At 39.9% G+C, this 17,676-nt stretch overlaps 1 non-coding gene across 1 annotated transcript; it reads left to right on the top strand.

Moving 5' to 3' along the window:
• Positions 1 to 8,033: 8,033 nt before the first annotated feature.
• LOC122106953 lies at positions 8,034 to 8,195 on the top strand. Its single transcript, XR_006147269.1, has one exon. It is a non-coding gene; the product is annotated as a U1 spliceosomal RNA (small nuclear RNA).
• The last annotated feature ends 9,481 nt before the right edge of the window (positions 8,196 to 17,676 follow it).

Raw genomic sequence — 17,676 nt, 5'->3', positions numbered from 1 at the left:
GCTTCACTTCAGGCTTTTTTGGTCATTAATTGGTCTCTGCCACCACCAGTACTAAAGTTAAAAGTCTCACAGACTTTCTGGGCTGCCTGTGAACCTCAATTCTCAATCTCAGCCCTCCTGAGTAGCTAGGCCGAAAATGTAAGGCACCTGCACCTGGCCTGACTGTGATTCTTGAGTATTTGGAGGACCCGTGAATTGCATAACTTACCTTCAATCTCTCCCCTGTGGTCATCCTAGGAAGAGAGGCTTTGGCATTTCTGTAACCGAAGCTTAGGAAATGTGTTGCGTGGTTGGACTGAAGAGGTCAGCCCCTGAGAGCAGCAGCTCTATCAAGGTGGAGGGAGGGGGGAATTAACCCCCTTCTCTTCCCTTCTTTTGGTTAGAAAGTGGACATTTTCCCAACCCATAGAAAGTGTTATGCAAACTCAATTTGGAGCACACAGACAACCAGATTGCCACCCTAACCCACTCCTAGACAAGATTTTTTTTTTTTTTAGCCATCACTAAGAAAAACTTAAGACAAACTATGGTGACCACAATCAATCATTTGATTTGATTTTTAAAAATTCAGGTAATTATGGCCTTCAAAGGGTTCTCAGTAAAACAACAGTTACGCTTGCTCAATGCAGACAAGGTACTTTTATTGAATAGAGATGAGGGAAGAGGGAAAGGAAGAAAGGCAAAAATTACCCTGATCTATAATATATTCATTGGAACTATATATGACACCTCCCCGACACCACCACTAATACACCACATGGCACATACCGGCCAGTTCACATCATTTTCACTAATTTATAAACAAGGAGGAGAGCCAATAGTGTCAGAGTCCCTGCTCCAAATCACTATAAAAACTAAGTGATTGAAAGAGTCAGCCAAAGCTAGGCGCCAGGTAGCTCATGCCTGTAATCCTAGCTACTCAGAAGGCTGAGATCTGAGGATTGTGGTTCAAAGCCAGCCTGGACAGGAAAGTCCACGAGACTCTTATCTCCAATAAACCATCAGAAAACTAAAAGTAGCACTGTGGCTCAAGTGATAGAGTGCTCACCTTGAGCTAAAGAGCGCAGGGACAACATGCAGAAAACTAAAAGTGGACCCCAGCCTATCACCATGCACCAACATCAACTCAAAATGGATTAAAGACCTTAACATTAAACCTGAATCTCTGAAACTACTGCAGGACAGAGTAGGAGAGACACTTGAACTAATAGGCACAGGAAGGAACTTCCTGAACAGAGTCCCAGGGTCACAACAAGTTGGAGAGAGACTCGACAAATGGGACTACCTTAAAATAAAAAGCTTCTGCACAGCTAAATCTATCGCAACTAAGCTAGAAAGACAACCAACTAATTGGGAAAAAATATTTACCAGCAATATATCAGACAAGGGGTTAACATCCTGTATATACAGGGAACTCAAGAAACTAATCCCTCCCAAACCTAACAAACCAATTACTAAATGGGCAAGGGAACTAAAGAGGGACTTCTCAAATGAAGAAATAAAAATGGCAAAGAAACACATGAGGAAATGTTCATCATCCCTGGTGGTGAAGGAAATGCAAATAAAGACAACCCTGAGATACCACCTTACCCCAGTCAGAATGTCCCACATCCACAAATCAGCCAACGACAAATGCTGGAGGGGATGTGGAGAAAGAGGAACCCTATTACACTGCTGGTGGGAATGTACACTTATACAACTACTTTGGAAAGCAGTCTGGAGGGTCCTTAGAAAGCTAAAGATTGACCTCCCTTACGACCCAGTCATACCACTTCTAGGCATCTACCCTGAACAACAGGAACCAATATACAAGGACACGTGCACCTCCATGTTTATTGCAGCACTGTTCGCAATAGCTAGGATATGGAAACAACCTAGGTGCCCCACCACAGATGAATGGATCCAAAAATTGTGGTATCTATACACAATGGAATATTATGCAGCCATTAGAAATGACAAAATAATGGCATTTGCAGGGAAATGGATGGAGCTAGAAGGAATCATGTTGAGCCAGGTAAGCCAAGAACGAAGAGACAAACGGTACATGGTCTCCCTCATAAGTGGATGCTAAATCCAAAAGGTTAGGTGATACGACAAAACTAACAGGACTTAAGAAACAAAGAACTCCCGCTCATCTGGTTGAACCACTACTAAATATCCTCATGCTGCTGATCACAAATATGGTATATAACATGTGAACACTGTTATATATTACAGACTGTGGTAGACAATTTGCTCCAGGGAATTTAGAATGAACTTGTGACTTTGAAATTATGTAATCATTTAATCACAATCAAAAAAAAAAAAAAAAAAAAAGAACCTCGGGGAAGGGAGGGAGGGAGGGGATGGTAGGGGGAAAACAATGGAGGGGGTAACAATGTTCAAGAGGAAGTGTACTCATAACCTCACTCATGTAACTGTAACCCTCTGTATAGTAGCTTTACAATAAAAAAAAAAAAAAAAAAGAGCGCAGGGACAGTGCCCAAGCCCAGAGTTCAAGCCCCATGGATTGACAAAAAAAAAGTCAAGAGTCAGCCAATAATTCAGTAAAATTAGGTGAATTTAATGTCTTCTTTAGTCACTTAAACTGAAATGTTTGTTATTTTTTTTTAAAAAAAAAGGAAGAAAAAAACTAACAGCTGAGTGCTGGTAGCTCATGCCTATCTTAAGTACTCAGGAGTCTGAGATCTAAGGATGAAAGTTTGAAGCAGGCTTGGACAAAAAAGTTCATGATATTTTCATCTCCAATTAACCACAAAAAGGGAGTGTTGCTCAAGTAGTAGGGTACCAGCCTTGATCTATAGAGCAAAAAAAAAAAAAAAAGCACAAGGCCTTGAGGTCAAGAGAGAGAGGGAGAGGGAGAGAGAGAGATTCCATTAGTACAATGTAGTTCCTTATGATGAAGATTTAGTAAGTATTTCATGGACATGTAGCTAATCCCAACTAGTTTACCTCCCTAAATTAAGCTCTACAAATGAGAGCTTCATTCAAACATGCAATGCCTCTTCCTACAGGTTTCTGGTGGCTCACTACTCAAGATATCTGAGTCTACAAACTTAGCCCTCCTTCATCATGTATCCAGACCCCACAACTCATTACCACATGTTGTGGTATCTCCTTGGATAAGTTGCTATTATCTCTTCACATTTACTTGGGCTTGTTACTGTCCATTTGGAGGGCTTCCTTATAGGTTGCTTTCTGCAAATGACACTAACAAAGATACTGTGTGCCTAGCAATGTATAGTAATCCCATGTAATCCTCCAGCAAAGTAATGTAATATAAAGAAATGTAACTCATGAGAATGATAATACCATTATTTCCACTTAGGTGAAATAACTGATATTCAGAGAGTAAAATAACCTGTCCAAAGTCAACAGCCAATACATGACAATGCAGGAGAGCCAGCAACTCTAGCTGCTGTAACAGCCAAACTCCAAAACCACAGTACCTTCACACAAGAAAAGTTTATTAATCACATTCTGACCCCCAGACATTGGTGACTCTTTTTAGCCAGGCCATTATAAAACATGCAATATTTATTACTCTCCAAAGGGATGGTGAAGGAGGTGCTGCAACCCCCAAAGCTTCTGGCTTCTTCCCTCAGTCCAGTAACAAGCAAGAATCACACGGTGTCCTATTCAGAGGCTAGAACAGCAACAGAAACGTGGGTATTTAGTGAACTCTACTAGTCTGCTCCCATCCAGAGACCAAGAAAAAGATTATCTTCATTGCCCTTGGTTACACTTAGCAGCAAAACTCAAGTTGGACCTTCCCTGCCATCTCCAGGACTTTGCTACAACCTTTGGCCTTGTCTCCATTCTTACTACTCTGCTGTCCTCTCCTCTCCTTTCTCCTTCTCTCTCCAATTCCCTTCATTGCTTCTCACTGCCTAGTCCTATTCTGAGTCTTCCACCTTCCCACCTAACCTGACAGTCTATCTTGCTGTTCTTCTGACAGTCTACCTGATCTGCTCTTATCCCCTGACCGCTAGTGTTGTTGCAATTTGAGTGTGCTTGTATTGGCTTTTCACCTTCAACTTGTGACATTTGTCACTTTTTAATGTTCTAAATAACTATTTTTAAAAGAATGTGCTAATAATATACACATATAAACTGATCAGCTCTGTGGTTATCCAACAGTAGAACAAATACAGCCACAGCATATATATTTAGACGCTTTTCTCCACTGAACTAAAGATGATTCCTTTTGCAAAATTATGGTTACAATTTACATGCAATTTTGTAACCTGAAATTTTCTCCTTATACAGATTAAGCCTATAAATTGCCCACTCAAATCATATTGATCAGTCTCAGTCTTTCTAAGAGTTCCTTGCATTTACACTGAATAGATGTACTATTACAGATTTTGCCAATCCTTTTATTCTATTTATTTATTAATGTATTTATTTACTTTAATGCCAGTCCTAAGCTTGAACTCAGAGCCTGAGCTCTGTCCATGAGCTTTCTTGCTCAAGGCTAGTGTTCTACCACTTGAGCCTCAGCTCTACTTCCAGCTTTTTGGTGATTAATTGCAGATAAGAGTCTCACAGACTTTCCTAACTGGGAAAGCTTTCAAGTGAAATTCTCAGATCTCAGCCTCCTGAGCAAATAAGATTACAGATGTGAGCTACTGGTACCAGGCTCAAACTTAGCCCAATCCAACTACTGAAATTAATTTTTCATTGTCCTTTGCTGATCCATATATTCCCATTTGTTTCTATTTGTAGGGTAGGAAATAACCAGAGGGGGGGGAAAGAGAACACAGGCATAGGAGTCCACCTGATCCTTAAAGGCCATCTCAGCCCCAGAGGCTGCCTGCAGAGCCACAGGATTTCATGATCATCCTGACAAGATTTCTCTCCTGCCCTGGTCTGACCCACCCTTCCATTCTATGCCCCTGTTTCTTCCTTTCTGAATGAGAATATATACCCTATGCCACTGTAATCCAGAAGTACATAACATGGTCAGGTCTCTAACACTTAAACCAGATTCCATTGTGCTTTAGTTATTCTCAAAAAAGAGTTATTTTAAAGGTAATGAACAAGGGTAATCCCTTTTTGAGGAACATTTATGTTGTTTTTAATTTTTTGTTATTATAAATCATGCAATGTTAAGCATCCCTGTGAAAAGCCATTGGCATAGTCAATTCATTTTGTTATGTGTATTTTAATCTTTGCAAATGTCAAGAAGTAAAATAGTCTTTTATTGATCATCCCATATTAGCTGTATAATCAAACATATTAACTGCCCCCAAGCCATGGAATTCCCATTTATTAACTGGACAGTGTAACACTGCCCACCTTACAAGACTTTTGTTTGCATTAAGTAAGGCAAAAGTATTTGGCTCCTCAGGTTAGCAAAACGAATTACAGATTATTGAATTATCTGGATTTCTTTGCTCAGTGAGATAAGAATATGAAAATACAATTTCTTATGTATTATATTTCTTTCTCACACACTGTGTGTGTGGTGTGTGTGTGTGAAAGAGAGAGAATAGAGTCGTTGATACTTCCTTTATAGTGGGGATTTTTGCTGTTCAGCATGTTAATCCTTTTCTATTTTAGATAATGGTTTACAAAGAAAATAGTTTATTGTTTATTTGGGTAGGACATGAGTTCCTTCATTAGTATCAATGAAAATGCATACTAGATTAAAATGGGGTGGGGTTTTTATACCTAGACTTATGTCCTATAATAAAATAGGCAAACTCCTGTCGGGTTTTTTTTTTAATGTGTTTCATTGTTTTATTCTCCTTGCTCTGGGCTGCTTGCTCCTCCCTCATTACACACTGTTCTAGACATAGTCATTGTTACTTGACAAGCAGGGCTCTTTTCTCATGGATTGGTGCCTGTAGCTTAGCAGTTATTGAATTTCAGTATCACCCCTGTGCCAACATAGGCACAGGCAGAAAGGCAAACTAGGGAGGATGGGAAGGGATGGGAAGGGGAAACAAAGGAGGAAGGTACAATGCTTGATAAGAAATGTACTCATTATCTTGCCCATGTAATTGTAACCCCTCTGTACAGTATTTTCACAATAAAAAAAGAAATAAAAAAGCAAGGCAATCTAATTAGAGGTCACTGAAATTTCCAAATGATCACAGTAACCAATAAAAAGTAAAGCTGATAGGTCATCTCAACCATGTAATCAGCTTCAACTGGACAGGTTGTACTAGCCTTTGGCTTTAAGATGACACTTTTGCAATCCTATACTTCACCATGGCATCCCTATTCGAAGATTTTTCAAACTTTGTTGTTCTCTAAGTTAGCAATTTATCTCGTAGTTATTCTGAGAACACCCTGAATGGTCAACCTCCCAATCATAACTGGTTATGAATACAATATACAGCAAAAAGGAAAATATTGCTGACAACTTTATAGGAAATTAATTTTTCATTGTCCTTTGCTGAGCCATATATTCCTATTTGTTTCTATTTGTAGGGTAGGAAATAACCAGAAGGGAAACACGGGCATAGGAGTCCACCTGAATCTTTAAAGGCCATCTCAGCCCCAGAGGCTGCCTGCAGAGCCACAGGATTTCATGATCATCCTGACAAGATTTCTCTCCTGCCCTGGTCTGACCCACCCTTCCATTCTATGCCCCTGCGTCTTCCTTTCTGAATGAGAATATATACCCTATGCCACTGTAATCCAGAAGTACATAACATGTTCAGGTCTCTAACACTTAAACCAGATTCCATTTTGCTTTAGTTATTCTTCAGATAGGGTCCTTGGTTTTTTGACCAGAGCTGACCTTAGACCATGATTCTTTTACCCACATCTCCTCATAGATGGAATCACAGCCACATGCCACCACACCCACTTGTTTGTTGAGATTGGGTCTTCTCTTTTATCCCCTGGTTTGTCTTTAAACCATGATTCTCCCAATTTCCACCTCCTGAGTAACTGGGATTAGAGGTAGGCATTACCATATCTGCCCCTACTCCTTTGATTGATTGATGGATTGATTTTTCAGAGTTTTACTATGTAGCCTTGTACTCACTCTGTAACCCAGGTTGACCCTCCAGCCATCTTCCTCTGCCTGTAGAATTACAGATGTGTAGCACCATTCCTGGCCTGTTTTGCATAATGAGGTGTACATGAGGACTTGTGGGTGAGGGGGAGAATGTTATAGCTTGAATCTCAAATATCCCCCAAAAGACATGTGTCAAAGCCTTTGTCACCAGTTAATGGTGCTGTTGGGAGGTGGGGTCTAGTTGGAAGAAGAAGATCATGGGAGGTCAGGGGAGATGTGACCCTGAAGAGTATATTGGAACATCAGTCCCTTCCTCTGTCGCTCCCTGTCTCTGTCTGTCTGCCTGTCCATCTGTCTGTCTCTGTCTGTCTGTCTCTCTCTCTCCCCCACTTCTTGGTTGTCATTAGGTGAGCTGCTTTGCTCCACCAAGTGCTTACTCTTGTGGGGTTCTGCTTACCACAGAAGTGTCCATGGACCTCTAAAACCATGAGCCAAAATTAAGTTTTCCTCCTTTTAAGTTGATTTTCTCAGGTTTTTGTCACAGAAGGTTAATATACTAGTATTTCCACATACTTTTGCTCCTGATGTTTCAAAAATAGATACCACCTCTGCTCTTGTCCTAATTCATACAATGAAATGTTCTGAACAACCTATAATAGAGAATGTGTAAGTTATGAGGCCTTCAAAACTAAGGGATACAGACTTATCATCTCTAATTCCAAACCCCAAATCTGATATGCTCCAAACTCTGCAAGTTTTGAGTGACAATATGAGGCCACACACAGGAAATTGCATACCTGACCTCATACAAAATGTAGGCATACCACTATGCATAAAGTTATCTTTAGGCTACATGTAGAAGCTGTATATGAAACATGAATGAATTCTATGTTAAGCTTCAGTTCTATCACCAAGATATAATGCATAATGAGATATTATGCATATGAAAATATCCCCAAATCTGGAGGAACCATGAATTCAAAACACTTCTGGCCTCAAGGTTTTCAGTTAAGTAATGCTCAATCTGTATTTTACAACAATTAAAAATACTGGCCAAATACTTACCTGGCAGGAGAGATACCATGATCATGAAGATGGTTTTCCCAGTTGAGGCTTATTTATTGCACTCCAAATGTGCTGACCCCTGTGATTTCCCAAATGTGGGAAACTTGACTACATTATTTGTGGTAGTGGGGGACTGGGTTTGTGCTCTCCCCTGAAAAAAAATAGTTGCCAGCTCCCATACCCCCCACAACACACACATGCATACACATAAGTAATTGAAGCTAATGAAAAGAGAAAAGGTAGCCAGGAATGATGGTGCACAGGTGAAATCATAGCAACTGGAAAAGCAAGACCCTATCTCAAAAACAGAAATACCACCAATGAAGGCATGTGATGCTCATAAATTGGCAGGTGGAATTGAAACCCATTTGGACAACTAGTTAAAGATAATAGGGTTCAAATGGTATGGAGCATCATGCATGAGGTATTGGGTTCAATAGCCAGGAAGAAGGAGGAGAAGGGAGAGCAGCAGGAGGAGGAGGAGGTAGAAGAGAAGGAGGAGGAGGAGGAGGTAGAAGAGAAGGAGGAAGAGGAAGAGGAGGAGGAGGAGGAAGAAGAGGAGGTAGAGGAGGTGAAAGAGAAGGAGGAGGAGGAAGAGGAGGAGACCTTAGCCGTCTGTTTGTTGGAGAATGTAGTGGTCACAAATCAGCATGTACCAGTTCCCATGTTTTTGCTTATACACAAATATTATCACACATCCATATGCACAAATTCATACACACATATCATGAGGGGTATGCACCAAAATATTACCTGAGATTCCAAGTGAGTTTCCATTTCTCTTTTTAGCTCATCTGTATTTTTTCACTTTTCTATATTGAGCATAAATTTACTTCTTCAATGTAAAATTGTATTTGAGGGATTTTTTTCAAGTAAAAGAAGAAGCCAATTTAACTGGCTTAACTACATGTGGCATCCCTATCAGTTATAACTAGAAACTTCTACTGTAGAAGACTTTCATATTTGTTTTAATTTAGTAGTTTAATAATAATCAGTAATGCCTAGCTAGAGCAATAAAACAAGATGCAAACATACAGAGGATCCAAATAGGGACAGATGAAGTAAAACTCTCCCTCTTTGCAGATGACATGATCTTGTATTTAAAGAACCCTGTGGACACTATTCCCAAGTTACTTGAGCTGATCCGAAACTTTGGCAAAGTAGCAGGGTATAAAATTAACCCTCAAAAATCAATGGCTTAAAACAATTCTAGGAAAAAAGACAACACGGGAAGGATCTCAATGCCAGACTTCAAACTCTACTATAGATCCATGATAACAAAGACAGCTTGGTACTGGTCCAAAAACAGACCCAAAGACCAATGGAATAGATTAAAAGATCCAGAAATAAAACCACATGCTTACAGCCAGCTGATAATTGACAAAGGAGCCAAAGACATACAGTGGAAGAAGCACAGCCTCTTCAGCTACTAGTGCTGGGAAAACTGGGTGCCACATGCAGAAAACTAAAAGTGGACCCCAGCTTGTCACCATGCACTAACATCAACTCAAAATGGATTAAAGACCTTAACATCGAACCTGATGCTCTGAAACTACTGCAGGACAGAGTAGGAGAGACATTTGAACTTATAGGCACAGGCAGGAACTTTCTGAACAGAGTCCCAAGGTCACAACAAATTGGAGAGAGACTGGACAAATGGGACCATGTTAAAATAAAAAGTTTCTGCACAGCTAAAGACATAGCAACCAAGCTAGAAAGACAGCCAACTAATTGGGAAGAAATATTTACCAGCAATATATCAGACAAGGCCTAATATCCAGTATATACAGGGAACTCAAGAAACTATTCCCTAACAAACCCATTACTAAATGGGCAAGGGAACTTAAGAGACACTTCTCAGAAGAGATAAAAATGGCAAACACATTAAGAAATGTTCACCATCCCTGGTTGTAAAGGAGATGCAAATTAAAACAACCCTGAGATACCACCTTACCCCAGTCAGAATGGCCCGCATCCTAATTTCAGCCAACAACAAATGCTGAAGGGGATGCAGAGAAAGAGGAACTCTACTGCATTGCTGGTGGGAATGTACACTAATACAATCACGTTGGAAAGCAGTCTGGAGGGTCCTCAGAAAGCTAAATATTGACCTCCCTTATGACCCAGTCATACCACTCCTAGACATCGATCCTGAAATCCAGGATACAAGTACACATGCACCTCCATGTTCATTGTGGCACTGTTAACAATAGCCAAGAAATGGAAACAACTCAGATGCCCCACTACAGATGAATGGATCCAAAAATTGTGGTATGTATATACAATGGAATATTATGCAGCCATTAGAAAGGAAAAAATAATGGCATTCACAGGGAAATGGATGGAACTAGAAAAAATCATGTTGAGTGACGTAAGCCAATAGTAAAGAGACAAAGGACACATGGTCTCCCTGATATGTGGATGTTAAATCCAAAACATAAAGAGATACAACAAAGTAAACAAGACTTGAGGAACAAAGGACGTGCGCTCATCTGGTCAAATCATTACTAAATGACTCCATGCTGCTGACCACATATGTGGTATATATGTGCTCATCTGAGGGAAACTAGGAGGACACAGAAATAGGGAAACAGGAAAACATGCAGCAGTGGGACCCATCAGCTGCACTGGACACTGACCAAAATGAACTAAGCAACTCAAGGGCATGTTGGGAGGGAGGGAATGATAGGGAAGGAGGGAACAGCTGACACTAAGCAAAAGGAAAGAAATGTACATATCATCCAATGTGGAAGAAATAGCTGTATTGTCAAAGCTCATAGAATTCACAAACTTTATAGACCACAATAAAGACAATTTGCCCCATGAATGTTAGAATGTGTTTGTGACTTTAACGAAGTATCCCTATCTCACAAGACTATGAAATTTGTGAAATTTATGTAGTCACTTAATCAGAATAAAAAAAAAAATGCAATGGCTTTTCTGTATGCCAATAACGAGAAGAGCGTGGCTGAAATCAGGAAAGCAACTCCTTTGGTAATAGCCCCACAAAAAATAAAATACCTAGGAGTTAACTAAAGAAGTGAAGGACCTTTATGATGAAAACTATAAAAATCTGAAAAAAGAAATTCAAGCAGAACTAAAGAAGTGGAAAACCTCCCATGCTCCCAGATTGGAAGGATTAACATCATGAAAATAACAATACTTCCCAAGGCTATCTACAAATTCAATGCAATACCTATCAATCTCTCAACTTCTTTCTTCAAGGAAATAGAAGAGGCAATCCAAAAATTCATACGGAACAATAAAAGACCCTGAATAGCAAAAATAATCCTTAGCAGAAAAAAACAGTGCTGGAGGAATAACAATTCCAAACTTGGAACTCTACTACAAAGCCATAGTAATCAAAACAGTGTGATACTGGCACAAGAACAGACTTGAGGACCAATGGAATAGAACTGAAAACCCAGAAATGAACCCACAAACCTACAGTCACCTAAGCTTCGATAAGGGAGCTTAAAAAAAAAAAGAATGGAAGATAGCCTGTTTAGTAAATGGTGCTGGCAAAACTGGTTTAACACCTGTAGAAGACTAAAGCTAGATCCTTATATATCACCCTGCTCCAGAATCAACTCCAAATGGATCAAAGACTTCACAGTCAAAGCAGACACCCTGAAAACATTACAGGAAGGAATAGGAGAAACCCTAGGTCTTGTTGGCACAGGCAGAAATTTTCTTAATAAAGACCTAGAAACACAACAAATCAAAGAAAGGTTGGACAAATGGGATTGCATGAAACTGCAGAGCTTCTGCATGGCAAAGGACGTAGCTAGCAAGATCAGTAGAAAGTCCACAGATTGGGAGAAGATCTTCACTAGCCATACAACAGACAAGGGTCTCGTATCTAAAATATACTTGGAACTCAAAAAATTAAATCCCCCAACAACAAATCCTCAAAGAAACAACTGCCCAATAAAAGACTAAGGACTTAAAGAGAAATTTCTCTGAAGAGGAAAGAAAGATGGCCAATAGACACATGAAGAAATACTCAAACTCTCTAGCCATAAAAGAAATGCAAATCAAAACAACATTGAGATACCACCTCACTCCAGTTAGAATGACTAGAATCAAGAACTCTAATAACAACAGATGCTGGAGGGTATGTGGACAGAAGGGAACCTTACTGCATTTTTGTTGGGAGTGTAAACTTGTTCAATCACTTTGGAAAGCAGCATGGAGGTTCCTCAAAAGACTCCACATAGAGCTCTCCCATTACCCAGCAATCTCACTTTTGGGCATTTACCCAAATGATCACAAACAAGACCACACTAAAGGTAACAGCACAACTATATTTATCACAGAATTATTCACCATAGCTAAGATATGGAACCAACCCAGATGCCCCTCAGTAGATGAATGGATCAAGAAAATGTGGTATATATACACAATGGAATTCTATGTCTCCATCAGAAAGAATGACATTGCCCCATTTGTTAAGAAATGGAAAGACTTGGAAAAAATTATATTAAGTAAAGTAAGTCAGGCCCAAAGAAACATTGGTCCCATGGTTTCCCTTATTTGCAGCACATCTAGGTAATCTTACCAGACAAGCAGCAAAGCTCAAAAGCTATGTGCATATGACCAGATAAGCTGATGTTAAGTGAAATGAACCCCAAGACAGGGACACAAGAGTTTTTTATCTTTGTTCCTGTTGTTTTTAATGTACTTATAATGTACTATGTGATTTTTTTTTGTTTCTTTTGTATGTTCTTCCCCCATGGTATAACTCCTGTTTTCACTGTATTTGATTCCTGTGTCCTGCATCTTGTATATACATTTTTCTAATTTGGAGAGGGGAAGGGAAATAACAAAATGCTGAAACAAGGATACAGGTTGACCCATTGTAACAATGAGATGTACAAGACACTATGTTGAAAATGAACTTTACAACTTGTGACGGTAGGGGAGGGAGGAGTTGGGGAGGTTGGGAGGGAAGAGATGGTAGGGGGAAAACAAAGGAGGGGATAACAATGCTCGATAGGAAATGTACTCATTACCTTACTCATGTAACTGTAACCCCCTCTGTACAGTATCTTTACAGTAAAAATATATATTAAAAATAATAATCAGAAGAAGCCCAAATCCTTCCTTTCTTTTCATCCTGCCTTTGAGACAGGCATTTCTAATGCTTAGCTTCCTGGGTACACAGGGTATCACATTTTTGCCAGTCCACCAGCAATTAGGTGGCACCTTGTAACAAAATCCAGACCTGACCTGTTCAATCATCCATACGTGGCTATTGAGCTCTTGAAAGATGGTCAGTCCAAATTGAGATGAGCTATAGATGTAATGTAGACGCCTGATTCTAAAACCTCAGTACAAAAAAAGTAATGTAAAGTGTCTCCTTATCTTTTTATACTAGTTGCACATTAAAATAATGCATTGTATTATATTAAAGAATATAGATTAAGTTTAATTTTGGGCTAGGCACCAGTGGCTTATGCCTGTAATCCTAGCTATTCAGGAGGCTGAGATCTGAGGATCAAAGTTCAACACCAATCCTGGCAAGAAAGCCCATAATACTCTTATTTCTAATTAACCACCAAAAAGCTGTAAGTGGGGCTGTGGCTCAAGTGGTATTATGCCAGCATTGAGCAAAAAAGCTAAAGGACAGTGCTCAGGCCCTGAATTCAAGCCTCAGTATCAACACACAAAAATAATTATTATCTGGATCCATTGCAACAATGAGATGTACAAGATGCTATGTGGAAAAACGAACTTTACAACTTTGGTGGGGACAGAGTTTGGGGGGGGATGTAGTCCTGGAGATGGGAGGGCAGAGATGGTAGGGGAAAAACAAAGGAGAAGGCAACAGTGCTTGATAAGAAATGTACAGTATTTTCGCAATAAAAAAGTTATTTAAAAATAAATAAAATTAAAAAAATTATAAAGTAAAATAGAATAAAATTAATTTTTCTTCTTTCCACTTTATTTGTTTGTTTGCTTGCTTGTTTGTTTTTGTAATGCCAAGGTTTGAACTCATGCTTGCTAGGCTAGTGCTCTACCACTTGATCCAGGCTTCTAATTCTACTTCTTGCCAGTCTGGAAATGAAGTCTAGTAAATTTTTCTGCCCTTTCTGGCCTTAAACTACAAACTTTCAAATCTCAGCCTTCTGAGAAGTGGAAATTACAGGTATGAGCCACCAGTGTCCAGTAATTTTATTTTCATTTCTTTCTTTTCTTTTCTTGTGGTGTGGGATTTGAACTCAGAGGCCCAGGCTTACAAGGCAAGTATGCTGCCACTGGAAACACATTTCAATCCTTTATGGTTTGGTAATTTTTCTCACAGAGTTTCTCAGAGGACAATTTTCCTACCTTGGACTATAGAGATGGTCACTACTCCTAGCTTGGTCTTACAAGTAGGATCTGACTGACTTTTTGCAGGGCTGGCTTTGTACTGTGATCTACCTATCTCAATCTCCCAAATAGCTAGGATTATAGACATGAGCCACATTACCCAGCCCTCTTTACATTTTAAAGTAAAAGGTATTTACTAGAAAACTAGGTTAATCTATGCATTTACCAAACACCTATGAGAATGATTTTTAAAACCCTCTAATAATAGGAAGCCAGAGTGAGATGCATTGTAAATGTCTGTGTAATATGATAGTCTCTTTGGAAAACAACTTAACAGTTTCCTATAGAGTTAAATACAAACTTATATGGTTTAGCCACCCTTTCTTAAGGGGGTTGCTAAGAGAAATTACCCAAGAGAAATGAAAACCTGCATATATTCAATGGAAAAGCCTGTATTAGTCATCAAAAACTGAAAACCACCCAAACGTATCTCAACTGGGAAATGAATAAACTAACTGTATTTTTTTCCCATACAATTGAGTACTACTGAGTAATAAAAAGAATAGACCATGGATTCATATCATGGCATGGGAGAATCTCAAAGGCATTATATTCCAGAAGCTAGACTCAAAAAAAGCTACATATTCTGGGGGGGGGGGGGGAACATGGGAGGGGGAAAGATGGGAAGGGATGGGAAGGGGAAACAAAGGAGGCAACAATGCTTGATAAGAAATGTACTCGTAACCTTGCTCATGTAATTGTAACCCCTCTGTAAGATATTTTCACAATTAAAAAAACAACTATATATTCTGAATTAGTAAAGAGAAACAACAAAATGGTGAGACAAAGGACAAAAGGGGAACCTATGTAACAGCAATACAAGACACTATGTTGGAAACGATCTGTACAACTTGGAAGGGGAATGGAGGAGAGGAAGAGGAAATAATTTTTTTTTTTGGGTCCGGTCCTGGGGCCTGAACTCTGGGCCTGGGGGCTGTCCCTCAGCTCTTCAGCTCAGGGCTAGCACTCTACCACTTGAGCCACAGCACCACTTCCGGCTTTTTTTTTTGCTTATGTGGTGCTGAGGAATCAAACCCAGGGCCTCAGGCATGCAAGGCAAGCACTCTACCACTGAGCCACCATCCCAGCCCCCAGAAATAATATTTTTTTTAAATTACACATTCTGATTCCATTTATGTAACATCCTTGAAGCACAAAAATACAGGATCAGGAAATGGTAGTTTCCACCAATTGGGGGTAGGGTGAGGGCTTAGTTACAAAGAGTAGTTACAAGGGTTAATTGTGAGTGGTGACAGGCTGTTCTAAATCTTGACTCTAGTGGCAGTTATACTTCAAGATGTATTTGTCAAAACTCACAAACTAGCTGACTGTGGTGACTTAGGCCTGCAAGCCCAGCTACTTGACATACAAGAGGATTATGGGAATTGGGCAACATAGCAAGACTTTGTCTAAAAAAAAAACAAACAAAACAAAAACATCACTTTCTGTACATTCAAAAGGATACATTTTACTATATGCATTAAATAGACACTAATTTAAAATATAGGGGAAAAGCCAACAAAGAAATCTTAGCAAACAGCACCATCTTCAGAGTTGGTGATAACAATGATGAACAAAGAAAGGAAAGTGACATATCAGGCCCTTATCATATCTCTCTGGGACATCACCGCTTTAGACATTGGAATGTGAAGATTTGGATGACAGCCTCATCAACCCCAGCTCATTAAGCCACTGAACGGAACAGAGGAACCTTGGCGGCACTCACTGACAAGCTAGGAAGAGGGATAAACACGTTTCTGGGCATGAACATGTAGGGTTGCTTCTTACTTCAGCACAACCTACCTTATCCTGATGGACACTGCTTTCTACTGTGTCAGCTTCATCTTTCACTTGGATTCCACTTTCCTGTTTCAAATAGCTGCTCAGCAATGCCCAGCACTGCCTACTATTTGTTTTTTCCGCAGAAGAGAGAGAGTTAATTCAAAGCTATCTAAGAGAAGCCAGGAATCTCCTTTCTGTGAGTCTCTAGCAAACATGTCCTTCCATTTCATTGGATCACATTTGCTCTCCTTCTCAACATGTTTGACAATTAATGATTTTATGGAACTAGCAAAGACTTGAATTATATGACTTGCTTCATTCATACAGTGAAAAGTAGAGTTGACATCCCTACAAATTAGGTGTGACTTATTTGTTGTCCAAACCAAGATGCTTTTAAGTACATGCTATTAATTATTATGCCAAGATAACAAAAAACCAATCATGACTCTCTAAAGGACATGGTTCCTGAAGAAGATACGGATAACTGAGTGAAATTTTAGTCGCTAGTCAGAAACGGTATAATGGATGTTGGAAGGACAACCACAATGATTATTCTAAAAAAAAAAAAAAAAAGTGTAATCACAAAGCCGGGCGCTGGTGGCTCACGCCTGTAATCCTAGCTACTCAGGAGGCTGAGAGCTAAGGATCGAGGTTCAAAGCCAGCCCAGGCAGGAAAGTCCGTGAGACTCCCATCTCCAATTACCCAAACCCCCACCCCCGACAGACCCCCACCCCTCTTCCCCCACCAGAAAACTGGAAGTGGCACTGTGGCTCACGCAGAGAGCTCACCTTGAGCTGAAGAGCGCAGGAACAGTGCCCAAGGCCAGCGTTCAAGCCCCACAACCGACCAAAAAAAAAAAAAAGTGTAATCACATACCTTCAAGAAAATAAAGAACTTGGTCTGGGAAGGTGGCTCAGTGGTAGAGTGCATGCATGAGGCCCTGGGTTCGATTCCTGAGCACCACATAAACAGAAAAAGCCGGAAGTGCTGCTGTGGCTTAAGCGGTAGAACGCTCGCCTTGAGCTGAAGAGCTAAGGGACAGCACCCAGGCCCAGAGTTCAGGTCCATGACTGGCCAAAAAAATAAAATAAAATAAAGACCTCACAAAGTGCTAATTACCAAGTCAATTCTCTGGCAAGGAAACTCAGCAGAGTGCAAAGCTCGACCCTCAATCAAGGTTCCCTTTCCAAAATATCATAAACTATGATCACCACTAGTGAACTTATCCTTCTGATATGTATGAATGACAACATATTCTACCTTCTCAGAAGTAAATTCAGTTCTTTGATTTTATTTTCGTTGCAATCTGAAGATAATAGCACCCCGAAACCTAAGGAAAAGACATGGAGTTAGTTGGGCACCAATGGCTCACAACTATAATCCTAGCTACTCAGGAGGCTGAGATCTGAGGATTCTGGTTTGAAGCTAACCAGGCAGACAAATGGAGAGACTCTTATCTCCAATCAACCAGAAAAAA

The sequence above is a fragment of the Dipodomys spectabilis genome, unplaced genomic scaffold, assembly GCF_019054845.1.
Source record: "Dipodomys spectabilis isolate Male_0828 unplaced genomic scaffold, ASM1905484v1 ptg000043l, whole genome shotgun sequence".
Taxonomy (NCBI): Eukaryota; Metazoa; Chordata; class Mammalia; order Rodentia; family Heteromyidae; genus Dipodomys; species Dipodomys spectabilis.
This window is presented reverse-complemented; position numbering and strand designations above follow the sequence as displayed.